The sequence below is a fragment of the Pelodiscus sinensis genome, chromosome 3 (assembly GCF_049634645.1).
Source record: "Pelodiscus sinensis isolate JC-2024 chromosome 3, ASM4963464v1, whole genome shotgun sequence".
NCBI classification, from domain to species: domain Eukaryota; kingdom Metazoa; phylum Chordata; order Testudines; family Trionychidae; genus Pelodiscus; species Pelodiscus sinensis.
In genome coordinates this window covers 32,672,072-32,687,314 of record NC_134713.1, presented here as the reverse complement: position 1 = coordinate 32,687,314, position 15,243 = coordinate 32,672,072, and the positions used below count along the sequence as shown (strand labels likewise).

At 39.3% G+C, this 15,243-nt stretch overlaps 1 long non-coding RNA gene across 1 annotated transcript in view; it reads right to left on the bottom strand.

The window, feature by feature from the left end:
* Positions 1-9,888: 9,888 nt before the first annotated feature.
* The window catches only part of LOC106732456 (uncharacterized), a 44,744-nt gene continuing 39,389 nt past the window's right edge, over positions 9,889-15,243 (bottom strand). Inside the window, exon 3 of the long non-coding RNA XR_001368702.3 lies at positions 9,889-10,276. This is a non-coding gene — a long non-coding RNA (uncharacterized LOC106732456). The remainder of the gene's footprint in view (positions 10,277-15,243) is intronic.

Sequence of the window (15,243 nt, the reverse complement as noted above, 5' to 3'; positions counted from 1 at the left end):
GCAGTGTAGACGTACCATTTCAGGTAAATCACCTATTAGAAAGCTACAGATTCATTACAATAGGTGGTGGGCAGAAAATTGCTCTGATTCTCATGATCACCCAAGAAGTGTTGCAGAAATCAATGGGACTTATAGGGACAGTAATTCTTCTTCATTGACAGAAAAGGGATGGATAGGCATAATTTGGCCCTAATAATAGAGGAGGCAGAATATTTGAGGTGAGATGTCATCGAGACCTCAAAGCACTGTGCAAATGTTGTATATTAAAAAGTCATGTACTTTCTCTTTATTCTTCTTTTCCTGGACAAGCTTCTGATCTCACGTGCACAGGGTGAATCTGGAATAACTACTACAAGAATGGAGTTACTGTGACTTAATGCCTGTGCAAATGAGGGTAGGTCTATACTACATGCTTATTTCAAAATAAGCTATTCTGAAGAAATACTCTGAGCTATGTGTACACTGCGGGGGGGAGGGAGGGCAGGGCGGGAGGGGATGTTCTGAAAAAGATACGCAAATTGCACCTTTTTCTGCTTGTTTTTTCAAAAAATGCTTTTCCAACATTTGGCCAGTCTACACGGGGCCAAATGCAGAAAAAAACTCTTCTTCTGGAAGATCTCTTATTCCTCGTAAAATGAGGAATACAAGGATGCCGAAAAAACGTGTCCACTTTATCTGAAACGGATTTTAAGCCATTAAAACTTTTCAAAATGGTTTGTGTGATTTCACTACTAATTCTCTTCTTCCTGTTGTTAAGAAATAGATTGACAGGTCTCACAAGGCATTTCTGGGATTCAAAAGAAATACTCCTAAATAATAAACATACTTTCATCAAAATATTTATTGAGATTAAATTAACACAAAAAACCCCAGAAAAAAAGAATTTACAGAGCCACAAGTCATGAGGATCCCAAGCTATTTCTAAATACAGTGTCTGCCTAGGAAAAGGAGATATCCATCTTCTTTTGGAGCTGGTATAGTCAGCACCTCACAAACTACTCATCTTTTTCTTTCTGATATTGAAAAGTCACCTGCTTTTTCTCAAACAACTTTACAATCCTTTGTGGCCCTATCTAAGAATCATTTGTGTTCTGTCAGGCTCACACAACATCTCTCCTGCACTAGTTCTGTACCTTAATAATTTGCTTTCTCTGGTTTACTATGCTATATCTGGCCAAGCTAGGCCTTGATATTAGATGCATACACATTTTAAAATTTCACATTAGAAAAGTATGCTCTACACATTCTCACAAAAAATTGTAATGACTTGTACATTCCCAAATTCTCTATATATTTAGTACACTTAGTTACAGTAAATATTTACATTCCAAAAGTTAGCTTCACAATCACAATAACTAGAAATAGCTTGTGTGTGTATAAATTCACAACCTCCAGAAAACAGCTTTGTATGCGATAGTGACTGCTTTATTCAAAACACTGCTGAAATAGAAGTCTAACATTAAATTACACCAAATGGTCTAGTAGCAATTTATAGACTAACAAAACATGTAGATGGTATCATGAGCTTTTGTGGGCACAGCCCACTTCTTCAGATGACTGGAGTTATGAGTTGGGGATATGAAAACTCGAAATAAATAGGAGAGGGGAAGAGGAGTGGGGAGAGAAAGAAAAAGGAGGGGAGTGGGAGACAGAGCATCATTAAATATCTGGAGAATTTTACCTTGAAATATTCACAGCAATCTTATATCAGTGCTGTCTATGGTATTTTGCAAGAATAATTTCACCAAATTATCACCTATAAGTGATGCTAACAGATTCTACTTTTGCTTCAAACACTTTCAGATTTGCATTTGCACTAATGAGTGGCCCTAGCAATATGTATATTATTTATACAAAGTTAAAGCTGAAATAGAATAATACAAATAAAGAATAAAACAAAGCCACCTACTAGTGCAAATGGAAAACTAAAAATCCCAATCTACACTTACTGATGGAAATCCAGACCACAATTTTAAAAAATATTAGAGATTTTGGGTGGACAACTTGTAAAACCTGCAACGGGCCTGATTTTTAGAAATTGCTAAGACCCATCCTCTGGAAATGAGCTCTTATGGGCAGAGGTGCAGACACAATTTGTATAGTAGGGTGCTAAGAGCCAATAAAGCAAACTGTAAACCCCGTGTATGGTGGAAACCATGGCAAGCTAGGGGGTGTGGCAATGCCCCGGCACACCTAGCTATATCTCCCATGCAGAAAGGTGTTTCAAAGCTAGATACCCACAAATTTTATCATCCCAAACCTCTAGTCACTTCTGAAAATCTTAGCCAGGGATGATAAATTATTCTTAGATAAGACCACAAAGGATGAGACAGTGAGAGAACAGAAAGATGTGCTATTCCGTGATGATGTTCTCTGGTGATTAATATGTTTCTTCTACTTTTTTAATTCACTATTTTTTCAGGGATATTCTTAGATCATGATAGCGTTATCTTTTGATCCAAGTGGTGAGGCAAAATATGGAATCCAGAAGATCATTTCCCTTAGAAGAAGACATTGATTATGAAATCAGATATTTCCTTGATCCAATTCTGTTTATTTACAAATAAAGTATATAAAGTCTTGTTTCCCTGAGCAGCAATGGAAGCAAACAGCAGGAGACAGCTTCTTTGCTCACAGTTCCAAGGCTCTTTCTTGCCATCACTTTACCCAAAAGTTCTCTCTTTCTCTCTCAGCGGTATCCCAGAAAAACTCTTCTGTGTCCAGGGAATGCATTTGTTCTGCCGCTCTTTTTTTTTTTGTTTGTTTGTTTGTTTTTTTTGTACAAGCTTAACTATTTACGTGATTATATGAGATTTTTCTATTTATTTTCACATCATGAACTCAAACAGTTTTTATTCTCTTCCAAGTCTCTTTGCAATTCTTCTTTCCCTTCCTAGTTTTCTTTCAAGCATTCCAGATGGGCATCTTTCAATAAGCCCCCAAATGTCTATTTCTGTGAAATCTATTAGCTAAAACAGATGCTACCCTTTTCTGCACACAAAATTTGCATTGATATTATGGGGGTTCCATGAGCTTAGTAAAGGCAGGTTACCATTATTACTATTTATTAAGCACTAGCAATGTATTACAAGATATTACTCCTAGAGTAATTCTGCACCATTCCACACATGCAGAATTCATGTCTGGCACAGGATATTTTTCCCCACAGAAAATATATTCTGTCAGAGGAGTGGTGCTGTCTGCTTTTCACCCACCAAACGTTGCTGTGATGCTGGGTCAGCATCAACTGCAGTTATAAGAGCACCCTGCACACAGAGCCAGGTTAGGTCAGATACTAGGTTGTGAGGGAGTTTGAGACTAGGATTTAGAAGGGTGAGTGGGGAGAACTGACTTGGATGTGATGGGTTCAGTTAGTGGAGTGACATCATTGAGACAAGGGTTATATGGAAGGGTGCTGCAGGGCCACATGGGATGGCAGAGAGAGGTACAAGGCAACCTGGGGACAGGGGCAGATGTACCTGACTGAACTGGAGAGGTTTGGGATCATTCAGGGTCTGCATGGGAGCAGTTCCCCTTTTCCCTAAGTGTCCCATCCCTTCCACCCACACTCCACGCTGTTGCATACATCTCTCACCCTCATCCAACAACCTCTTCAGTTTCACGCCCAGGCTCCTTCCCTCTCCTTCAGCTTCTCCATTACTCCAGACTTCTCCAAGCCTTTGCACTGCTTCCAAGAGGTGTGGGAAATACATTTCCATATTGTAGTTTAAATGAATTATCCATATTCAAAGATCCATATGAATATGCCTAGTAAGGCGTCTATTTGTCAGAAAACATTATCTGAATCTTTGTCTGTACTGCTACAGACATACTTGCTGACAAGTATTTTGAAAAAAATTATCAAAATAATTTAAACTGGCCTGATCATACTGTTGTATTTTGACACATAAAATAGGCATACATTTGCAAAATTTTAAATATTGTGTGCAGAATTTTTAATTGTTGATGCAGATTTCCCCAGGAGTCAGATAGGGACTCAGATAGGGACTTTTAATTAATATATAATTAAAAGTATAAAAGGGGTAGCTGTGTTAGTCTGGATCTGCAAAAGTGACTACATGGGTCTTTGCCCTCGAAAGCTTAGCTCCAATATATTTGTTAGTCTATAAGGTACCACAGGACTCCTTGTAGCTCATTAAAAGTTATATTTTGAGATATAGTCCATGTGTCATTACTGATTTCATTATTCATCTTATTTGCTTTCATCTTTTAGGATTTTGCTGTTTCTGTTATATTTAACAGAGGAAATTGTCATTCCTTGCTAGAGCACTAGATATTGTGTGACTATGTGCTAAGCTAAAGGAATTGCTGGAGAAGAAGAGATAAAAATGTTCACACACAAAAGATCTTGTAGTGGAAGCATTGCATTAAAATAGCACTGGAGGTTTTTTGTTTTTTGTTTTTCTTTTGCTAACCAGATTGATCAGATCCAATATGTTCAGTATGTCATGCATATCTATAACCTTCCGCCACTGAGATTATTTATTATTGCCATCAATTTACTAAATTATTCCAAGATAAATTCTTCCATTTTATTAATCTCTTACCATTTATTATCTACCTTACTTCAAGTTTTCTGTTGATATTCCCTTCTTTTTATAAAACTCGCCTATCTGTAGAATTATTGAATTATTTCCAATTTTTTGTCTTTGGCCTCCATACCAGACATAAACTTCACTGGGGTGAAGATGGCAGCCCATGACTAGAAGCAACTTCAAAGTGTGTCTTGTGAAATTAATCTCCGGATGCACAAAGCTCATGTATAGTCTTATCACATTGCTTTTGTTCCAAGCAGGTCTACTTTTTCTCCTCCCATTGCTAATGAGGAAAACAGACCTGAAGCCTTATTTTGTACTATTGATCACATTTTGAACCACAAATCACTTGTTGTGCAGAACCCTTCAACTGCCTCCTGTGAGGAATTCATCAGGAACAGAGTGAATTTCTAATCAGCTGCTACGGTTCAGCACTGCTTCTGGTAATTATGCTACCAGTGCAAGTTTGACAGTTTTTCTTTGTTCCATGCTGAGCTCACATAGTTGGGAAAGCAATCATGCTCCATTACTTCTTGTTTTGACTCTTGGCCTGTATGGCTGCTCACGGACAGTTTTTGGTGCTTTGCTACATTAGCTAATATGGCTAATGAGTCTTTCCTTTCTGAATGTGTCCATTATCTGTAGCTGTTCATTGTTAGTAGAAACAGTCAAAGCTTTCCCTTTTGTATCTTGGAGTTTTCTCTCCTATGACTGATCGCTTACTAAAACTCTTTGGGGCTGGTGGCAGGGAAGGTGGATAGTGGGAAGGAGAAAGTGGTTGTCCTTCAACTTTAGACAATTTTGCCTGGGAATGGATATGAGAGATTTCAGTCTGGTTTCAGGGAGAACGATACTAGGATTGTTTTACTTAAGGGCACAAATGATTTATTACTAGCTGATTATTCAAGGTAAATTACATTATTTCTTCTGATAGATCTTTCAGCTACTTTCACTACAGTAGATCTTGGAATATTATTGAGCTATATGGAGGAAATGCTTGGATTATGAAGAACTGTCCTGGCTTGGTGTCATTCACAATTTATAGGACTCTGTCTGTTTGTAAGCCTCATTGGACCAATTTACTCTTCAAACTATAATATACTATAATTCTCTCCATTTTGTTTACTGTTGGTGTGGACAAAATTTTCTAGCAGCATAGTATTAATATTAATTATAACAGAAATAATCTGCTTTTTTTTTTTTTTTTTAGTTTTGGGTAACAGAAATGATTGTAATATGACACAGATACAATATAAGGAGAAATTAATAAATCTGGGACTTTTTAGCTTGAAAAATAGAAGACAGAGGGGATCTGATAGAGGTCTATAAACTCATAATGGGTATGGAGGAAATAAATAAAAATATATTTAAAAAACTTTTTAAAAATACAATCTTTCTAAAAGCACACCAAAAGACTAAAAGTAATAAAAAGGTGCATAAAAAGTAAAACATAAAGTTTTAAGCTAGCAATGTAGGAGAAAGATTGGATGGCTAACAGTTAGCAACTAGCTTGAATCATAATTGAATCATATCCAATCTTTCTCCTAAATTGCTAGCTTAAAACTTTAATTTTGACTTTTTTGGGGCACTTTTTTATTATTTTTAGTCTTTTGGTGCTCTTTTAGAAAGATTGTCTTTTAAAATATATATATATATATATATATATATATATATATATTATTTTTGTCTTTTTGGTCTTAAATCTAGTGTGTTTCAAGTAATAAAAACTCCAAGGTTCATTTTGATATGCTTATATATTTTGAACTAGACTTTTTTTACAATTTTTTTTTGCACTAGGTATTTACATTTGTAATGAAAAACAGTTGTGTGTAAGGCAAGGATAAAGTAATTGAGGTAATCGATCAATTGTTTTGTTGGTGAAAAGGAGGAAGGCTTTGAAGACGCTGTAATTCTTCTAAGGCAAACATTGTTGCCCATTAATTTGTTTGGATAGATTTCATTGATCTCTGTGCCTTCTAAAGAACATACTCGACTGAGTGCCATGAATGGTTGAGCTGGCGTAAAATATTGAGAGCCAAGGTTCACAACTGCTCTTTCCACCATGGTCCCTTGTAGTTTGTGGATGGTGACAGCATAAACATGGATGATTGGAAGCATTCATCGCTCCACCAAGCCATCTCCAAAATTTGCTTGAAATCGACATGTGATTGGCTCGATGATGTGATTTGCGACATCGCTTTCTAATTCAATTTCAACTTTAGGGCTATCAGTTTCGTGAATTTGGTTGGTTTAATAGAAAGATTGTCTAATAAATAAATTATTAGTAGTAATAATAATAATAATAATAACAATTATTAAGGAAGTGTTATCTACTCTTGATAACACAAGATGTAAGGATGTTGTAAAGGACAAGACTATAGAAGAGTTTAAAAAACTGGATAAATTCATGGAGGACAGGCTCATCAATGGCTATTAGCCAGGATGGGCAGGGACTGTGTCTCTAGCCTCTGTTTCCCAAAAGCTGGGGATGGGTGACAAGGGATGGGTCAGCTGATGACTTCCTGCTCTGTTCATTCTCTCTGAGACACCTGACATTGGGCACTGTTGGAAAATCCCTTTGTATTTTTATACAGTCTGCTTTAGATTTAACCATGTTAAGTAGTTTTGTATCATCTGTACATTTTGCTACCGCAATGTTTACCCCTTTTTCCAGATCATTTATGTTTACGATTAATAGAATTGGTCCCAGAAAAGACCTCTTCAGGACAACACTGTTTACCTCTCTGTTCTGAATACTGAAAGTTTATTTCTAACTCTTGTTTCCTATTTTTAACCAGTTACTAATCCACTGGAGGACCTTCCTTCTTATCCCATGACAGCTTACTTTGTTTAAAAGCCTTTTGTGAGGGATCTTGTTAAAGGCTTTCTGAACTTCTAAGTACACTATATCCACTGGATATCCATTGTCCACATGCTTGTGGACTACCTCAAAGAATTCTCGTAGATTGGTGAGGCATGATTCCCTTTACAAAAAGCATGTTGACTCCTCCCCAACAAATTATGTTCATCTATGTGTCTGACAATTCCTGTTGTTTACTAGAGTTTCAACCAGTAGTCCTGGTGCCGAAGTCAGGTTTACCAGCCTGTAATTTCTGGAATTACCTTTGGTACCCTTGTTAAAATTGATGCCATGTTAGTTATCCTCCAATCATTTGGTACACAAGCTATTTAAATGATAGGTTACAGACAACAGTTAGTAGTTTTTCAATTTCACATTTCAGTTCCTTCAGAACTCTTGGGTGAATACCATCTGGTCCTGGTGACTTTTACTCTTTAATTTCTTTATTTGTTCTAAAAACTTCCTGTAAATGACATCTCAATGTGAGACATGTCCTCAGATTGGTCACCTAAAAAGAATGGCTCGTGTTTGGAAATCCCCTCATATCCTCAGCCATGAAAACCAATGCAAAGAATTGATTTAGTTTCTCTGCAATGAGAAACTAAATTCTTGAGTGTTCCTTTAGCATCATTTAGAATCAACCCTGGATATTTAGCAGGCTTCCTGTTTCCAATGGTATGCTAGTACTTTTTCAGTCATTGGCTAGCTGCTCTTCAGTTTCTTTTTTGGCCTTACTTATTACATTTTCATATTTCACTTACCAAAGTTTATGCTTCTTTCTATTTTCCTCCCAAGGATTTAACTTCCCGTTATTAAAGGATCCCTTTTAGTCTCCCAGGCTATGTCTAGACTACAGTGATTTATAGGAAAAAGATACACAGAGGCTACGTCTACACTGGCCCCTTTTCCAGAAGGGGCATGTAAATTTCAGCAGTCGTCGTAGGGAAATCCGCGGGGGATTTAAATATCCCCCGCGGCATTTAAATAAAAATGTCCGCCGCTTTTTTCCGGCTTTTAAAAAAGCCGGAAAAGAGCGTCTAGACTGGCCCCGATCCTCCGGAAAAAGTGCCCTTTTCCGGAGGGTCTTATTCCTACTTCAAAGCCGGAAAAAAGCGGCGGACATTTTTATTTAAATGCCGCGGGGGATATTTAAATCCCCCACGGATTTCCCTATGACGACTGCTGAAATTTACATGCCCCTTCCGGAAAAGGGGCCAGTGTAGACGTAGCCAAATTGTACTCTGCAATTTGAATACTTTTTTCCGATAGATTTTTTGGAAGAGGCTTTTCCGAAATTTGGCCCATCTACACTGGGCCAAATTTTGGAAAACCCTCCTCTTTTGGAAGAGTCCTTCTTTCTCATGGAATAAGGAAGATGGGGCTTCCAAAAGAGCGCATCTGCTCTTCCATAAAAAAAAAAGCAGAAGAGAAGAGGTGTTTCCTGGATGTGGCGGAGTATCTCGGAAAAACACCATAGTGTAGACATAGCCTCATTGTTCTTTTATTTTGTGTTTAACCACACCAGTGCTTTTTTGGTTTTGTTACTATGTTCTTTTTTTAAATTTAATTTGGGGGTATACGTTTATGTTGAACGTCTATTTTGGTGTATTTTAAAAGTTTCCACGCAGCTTGTGGGGATTTCACTTTTGGTACAGTGCCTTTTAATATCTAATTAACTCACTTCCTCATTTTTGCATTGTTCCCCTTTCTAAAATTAAATGCTACCGTATTAGGTACTGTCATGTTTCCCCAACATAGGGACATTACATTTAATTGTATTACATCACTGTTACCAAGTTCTCCAGTTGTATTCACCTCTTGGAACACTTCCTCTGCTCCACTTACGACTAAATCAAGAATTGCCTCTCCTCTTGTGGGTTTCAAAAACTAGCTGCTCCAAGAGTAGTCATTGTCAGATTTGTTTTAAATGTTATGATTAAAATGTATTATTAATATTTCCCTTTAAACCAAGATCCTTTAACAGGACAAGCTGTTTACCAACCACTTGGGTATCCTGGGCATTTGCAACTCACCATGCTTATATTTATTATTTACAAAAAAAGTCCTGCAAATAGATAATTTTCTTTCAGATTAGAGAAATCTTTGCACACTGGGAGTAGGAAAGGCTAGAAAAGAAGGTTAAAAGCATTTTTATTTTTAGATTTCTATGAACATGCGTTTTTTTCTTTGATTTAGAAAACTTCCCTTCACATTTCCACAGCTAATGTATCATACTGAAAAGCATCCTCTCTTGTTACATCACATAAATAATTATGTAATGCAACCACTTGGGATGCCTCACATAACACAAAGAGACAGGACATTTGAACAGAAGGATTTCTGAACAATTTAGTAAAGAAAAAACAAGTATTAGAGAAGAAAGAAAAACACTTTTATCTTTAGATGAGCTAGTATAAATGCCCCACCCACATAGCTGCCTATGGGTATTTAATACACAGTGCTGATTTACTCCACCCTTCAGTATGCAAGCACACAGAGTCCTCCTGCTGTGAACACACTGGAGAAACATAACAGATGCCTTGTTAAAACTCACCCCTCTAGGCTAGCAGTCCACAAATAATCTCCAAATGCTCCCTATTGCTCAGCACCTGATCATGAAAGCACTAGGAAAACGAAAAACAAACTAAAGACAGAAACTAAAGTAAAATATTTAAATAAAAAAAAATACAGCAAGACAGCTAAAATGATTGGGGGAAGAAGCAGCTCTTTTCAGTGCATTTTAAACCACTTTTGCCATCATTTTATTCATCTGTGTCTTCTTTTCTGTGTATGTAGATGCCCAATCCTTCATCTTCTTGTGCATGGGTGGCCTGCCACACATGGCCTTACTGAGCTCAGCCTGCAAACATGCAAGATGTTACAGAATCAGGACTTAATTTTAAGATCTTTTATGCAGAACCCTGACTTCTTACATATCTATAAGACACCAGGTATTATCTAATTAGCAGTAATAAAAAGAATACTTAGCACATAATCAATATTATCACTATAACTCTCACAATTATATTAAAATGAGTAATATAAACAAAAGCAATATATTGATTCACAGAACGATTAGGGTTAGTTGAAATATTAGACCTGTTCAAATGTAATCATGGTTTAGATGATCTGGTCATCCAAACACTAATTTTAACTTCCCTTCAGCCAGCGATTAAAATAAGATTCTATATCAGTGGAATATACACTCCCTGTGAGAATAAAACAAAAAAATCCAACAATAAACTGGTGGAATTAGATATGTGTTGGGCATATTTTTCCATTATTTGTGTATAGAAATGAGCAATTAATATTTGATATTCAACACAACAGTAACTGCGACTTATTTAGGCATCACTACAACAATGAATGCAGGAGATGAGCTAGTCAGCAGAAAAACATATTCATAAGAACACAAGAACAGCCATACTGGGTCAGACCAAAGGTCCATCTAGCCCAGTATCCTGTCTGCCAACAATGGCCAATGCCAGATGCCCCAGAGGAACGCAACAGGTAATCATCATGTGATCCCTCTCCTGTCATCTATTTTCAGACAAACAGAGGCTAACGACACATTCTTACCCATCCTGGCTTATAGCTCTCAATGGACCTAACCTCCATGAATTTATCTAGCTTTTTTTTGAACCCCGTTAAAATATTAGTCTTCACCACATCCTCAGAGGACAAAAAATATGTTGGTTTCAGTGGCAATGAATTCTCTATTTACAAATAAAAGGCATCATCCAACATTTGCTTTGGTTACCGGGAATCTTTTCTTTGACTTCAATGGGCACAGGATCAGACCACAAAATTGAAAATATGGACTTCCTGGATGGGACTAACTGATTAGAAGGTTGCTAATTCTGATAGTTTGTAATGTAAAACTTGTAGTAATTTGGAATGAGTACACTCACCAAAGTACTTCAGGTCACATGCTCTCAGAGTGGGTCTTCCTTCTATCATCACAGTCCCATGGCACCCCCATTACCATTACATCTGAGCACATCCCAATCATTAAAGCATTTGTCCTCAGTACATCCCTCTGAGGTAGGAAAGTGTTAGTCTCCCCATTGTACAGATGGGGAACTGTAACACAGAGAGACCAGGCCCCAGATCCACAAAGGTACTTAGGAGCATGAACCAAAGACTTAAGTGTATAGGTCCCAGTTTTAGGCTCTACTCTTATCCACAACAATCCCTGAAACCCTGTAGGCACTAAGCTCACATTTTCAAAGCAAAGGTTCTCTAAGCCTTTACATTTCAGTCTCTGAGCTTGTGCATTGTTGCTTCCCTCTAGGCATCCAGTTGAACTATCTCCATAAATCAGGGAAGATAGGCTTTTGCCCACCTAAGTCACAAGCAATTGAGGCCCAATTCAGCAGGCTCGGGGGCACCTACCAAATTGGATCCTATTCAAAATACAGCTGATGGGAGAGATGATGTTGGCGCCTACTTGCATAACTTTTAGCCCAGGGATTAGAACATTCTCCTGGGATAAGGGAAACTCAGGTTCATTTCCCCCTGCTCTAAAAGAGGGAAGAAAGGATTTAAACAGGGGCATCCCCATGGGTGGCAGATATAAGAAGCAGGGGAAGGCAATGCCTTCCTAAACTACCAGAACACTGCCCACACTTGGCCCCCCAGACAACTCCTCCTGTCTGGGATCCAGCCCTGCTGTGTCTGGGGCCATGTTGCCAGCTCTCTGGGGGCTGGAGAAACTGGGGCTGTGTGCCTTCATGTGTTTCTACATAGAATGCTTCCGCCGACGTGCACAGGCAGAAATTGTGGAAAAACAGCATCACTTGCCTGGTAACCTCAGTCGTGCAGAACGCAATGCCATCCACAGCCTCCGGAACAACTCTGACATTATAATCAAAGAGGCTGACAAAGGAGGTGCTGTTGTCATCATGAACAGGCCTGACTACCTAAAGGAGGCTGCCAGACAACTCTCCAATACCAAATTCTACAGGCCACTTTCCTCAGATCCCACTAAGGAATATACTAAGAAACTGCACCATCTGCTCAGGACACTCCCTAAACAAACACAGGAACAAATCGACACACCTTTAGAGCCCCGACCAGGGTTGTTCTATCTATTACCCAAGATCCACAAACCTGGAAATCCCGGATGCCCCATCATCTCGGGCATTGGCACTCTTACTGAAGGACTGTCTGGCTATGTGGACTCTCTGCTCAGACCCTACGCCACCAGCACTCCCAGTTACCTTCGTGACACTACGGATTTCCTGAGAAAACTACAATGCATAGGTGATCTTCCAGAAAACACCATCCTAGCCACCATGGATGTAGAGGCTCTCTACACAAACATCCCACATGCAGATGGAGTACAAGCTGTCAGGAACAGTATTCCTGATGATGCCACAGCACAACTGGTGGCTGAACTCTGTGAATTTATCCTCACACACAACTATTTCAGATTTGGTGACAACATATACCTCCAGACCAGTGGCACTGCTATGGGCACCCGCATGGCCCCACAATACGCCAACATTTTTATGGCTGACCTGGAACAACGCTTCCTCGGCTCTCGTCCACTTACACCCCTTCTCTACCTACGCTACATCGATGACACCTTCATCATCTGGACCCATGGGAAGGAGACTCTGGAAGAATTTCACCATGATTTCAACAGCTTCCACCCCACCATCAACCTCAGCATGGACCAATCTACACGGGAGGTCCATTTCCTGGACACCACGATACAAATAAGTGACGGTCATATCAATACCACCCTATACCGAAAACCTACCGACCGCTATACTTACCTGCATGCCTCCAGTTTCCATCCCGGACACATCACACGATCCATTGTTTACAGCCAAGCACTGAGGTACAACCGCATATGCTCCAACCCCTCAGACAGAGACCTACACCTACAAGATCTTCAACAAGCATTCTGTAAACTGCGATACCCACACGAGGAAGTGAGGAGACAGATTGACAGAGCCAGACGTGTACCCAGAAGCCTCCTGCTACGGGACAAGCCCAAGAAAGAAACCAACAGAACACCACTGGCCATCACCTACAGTCCCCAGCTAAAACCTCTCCAACGCATCATTAGTGATCTTCAACCCATCCTGGACAATGATCCCTCGCTTTCACAGGCCTTGGGAGGTAGGCCGGTCCTTACCCACAGACAGCCCGCCAACCTGAAGCATATTCTCACCAGCAACTACACACCGCACCATAATAACTCGAACTCAGGAACCAATCCTTGCAACAAACCTCGGTGCCAACTCTGCCCACATATATACACCAGCAACACCATCACAGGACCTAACGAGATCAGCCATACTGTCACTGGTACATTCTCCTGCACATCCACCAACGTAATATATGCCATCATGTGCCAACAATGCCCCACTGCTATATACATCGGCCAAACAGGACAGTCCCTACGTAAAAGAATCAATGGACACAAATCTGATATTAGGAATGGCAACATACAAAAACCTGTAGGGGAACATTTCAATCTTCCTGGACACACAATTGCAGATCTAAAAGTAGCCATCCTGCAGCAAAAAAACTTCAGGACCAGACTTCAAAGAGAAACTGCTGAGCTACAGTTCATCTTTAAGTTTGACACAATCAACTCTGGATTAAACAAAGACTGTGAATGGCTTGCTAACTACAAAAGCAGCTTCTGCTCTCTTGGAATTCACACCTCCAGATCAGCTGCTAGAAGTGGGCCTCATCCTCCTTGATTGGATCCACCTGGTCATCTCCAGCCTGATCCTGGCCTGCATATTTATTCCTGCCTCTGGAAATTTCCACTACATGCATCTGATGAAGTGGGTCTTTGCCCACGAAAGCTTATGCTCCTACACTTCAGTTAGTCTATAAGGTGCCACAGGACTCCTCATCGCTTTTGCAGATTCAGACTAACACGGCTACCCCTCTGATTCATGTGTGCCGGACAGGGCTGGGGACCACATTACAAATTTTCAGTGCCTCCAGATTAGATTATTACAATTCATTCCATCTGAGACTGTACAGAATTGACTCGAGAGGACTGAGGTTGCTGCAGTATGCAGCAATGCACCTCATCAACCATAAAGATAAATGGGAACACAATACACCTGAGCTTTGTAGATTCTGTTAGCTACCCATTCACTTGAGAAGTCATGTCAAAGTGTTGGTCTTAATCTGAAAAGCTTTTAACAGGACCAGGTTGTGATTTAACCCCTCACATCTTGGAAAAAAAATATATGACTGCTGCACTAGAGGGGAGTGGTAAAAACAAAACATTGGCATTCCAAACGGATAGAAAAGGCAGAAGAAATCAAACACAAAACAACATCATGTGATTTTCTTCAGACATATATCTTGTCTTGTGATGCACTCCAAAACAGAAGTTTGTAATTCCATCAGTAAAACACAAGAGCCTAATAATCAAATTCCCACTTTACTGTCAGGCCTAACACTCTTTTGACTCTGTCCTTTAGATCCTGATTACACTGAATAGTTGTATAGGTTTATGCTGGTGTAGTTCTTTGTTGTTTACTGGACCAAACCAGCTTTCACTGAAACTGCCAGACACCCTGCATTCATTCCATCACCTCAGTCAATTGCTTTTCTGTGTTTAGTGCTTCTCTGTGGAGTCCTCCTCATGTTTTCTACTAACTTCAACACTCTTATGATAGTTGGAAATAAATGTAGAAGTATGATTCTCATAGCTGCCAATTTTGTGAAGCTCCATGTGTGAAATTTTACACATTATTAATGAACTAATTTACATAAAAGCATAAACTTCAGTTTAAAGCCACTACCTAAACACTCCCCCCAAGCAATGATACTAGTAGGACACAG